This window comes from Penaeus monodon, chromosome 34 (genome assembly GCF_015228065.2).
Source record: "Penaeus monodon isolate SGIC_2016 chromosome 34, NSTDA_Pmon_1, whole genome shotgun sequence".
Taxonomy (NCBI): Eukaryota; Metazoa; Arthropoda; class Malacostraca; order Decapoda; family Penaeidae; genus Penaeus; species Penaeus monodon.
The window spans coordinates 5587794-5589046 of NC_051419.1; the positions used below are offsets into that span (position 1 = coordinate 5587794).

General features: G+C 34.6%; 1 protein-coding gene across 1 annotated transcript in view; it reads left to right on the forward strand.

Moving 5' to 3' along the window:
* The window catches only part of LOC119594534 (zwei Ig domain protein zig-8-like), a gene marked incomplete in the record, with an annotated part of 82515 nt that overhangs the window by 55214 nt on the left and 26048 nt on the right, over positions 1 to 1253 (forward strand).

The following is a 1253-nucleotide window of genomic DNA, read 5'->3' on the forward strand; positions in this document are numbered from 1 at the left end:
GGGGATGGGCCTTTCCTCTTGGCTCGAACTTGGGCTGAATCCTGAGTAAGGAAGTCGAAATCAGCGCTTTGGGACGATCTTGATGTGTTCTTGTTGTTTGTTGTTGGTTCCTTGTCTCTAATTTTTGGTTATTGCTGCATACTTGTAATTTATCTTTTTTTTATTACTTACTTTTACTTATTGTTTATTCTTGCTTATCATTCCTCATTGTTACATTCCTACTTTTTACTGATTATTGCTTATTGTGACTTACTCTTGTTAATTATTATTATTTATTGTTATTCCCTTTTTGTTACTTATCGTTGCTCTTGGACACTCATTGCACATGGTTACTTACTTAATATTGCATATTATTGCTCCCAGTTACTTACTTTTTTATTTTTGTTAATTACATATTACTTATTAATGTTACTTGTTACTGTTACTTACTTATTACTTATCGTTATTCAATACTTAATGTTTATTCATTACCTACTTATTTCTTATAGTTACTCATTCTCACCTATCATTACATACCGTTACTTACCTATGACTCACTCATACTCATCGGCGTCGCTTATCATTATTACTTATTCGAGGGGCATTGCAACAGCTAAGGATATTATTGCTTGGTGCAGATGCGATTAGTGAAGTTGGTCACTCACGCTGGAAGTTCTAAGCGTGAAGACAAAGCCGTGAGAATAGTTGGCGAAGTTATTGATAAGCGTGGTTAGTATATTGGGAAGGAAAATGCTTATTTTCTCTTTTTAATAATAATTGGGTTTTCTTGTTGTTGTTTTTCGTTTATTTCTTTGTTCTTTTGTTTAAATGCTTTGTTTGATTATTTTCTCTGCTTTTTTTTTGTCCGCTTATTCATCTACTCATTTTTTGTTTGTCTTTTTTAGGGGTTGAATATGCAACGTCGAGAAAATGCTCAGATAATTAAATGAAGAATCCGTCATTATCTCACGGGTTTTGAGTCACCTTTCTACTTGCAGATAATTGCAAATGATGTTCAAATTGCGCTTCTAATAGTTATAAATATCACTACAGCTGTTACTACAACTTAGAGGTAGCGCAAGTTATACACTTTTCAATGTTTATTCAAAATTACGAGCTGCTGACCCGCACAGACCTGAAGAACACATGACAAACTTTGATTACGTAATATACCGGCCTGGCAAGACAACATGCAAGGCTGACCATCCGACAGACATTCCAGAGACGAGCGTACTAATAGGAATTCCTGATTACACAACTTCTGGCTGAAGCGA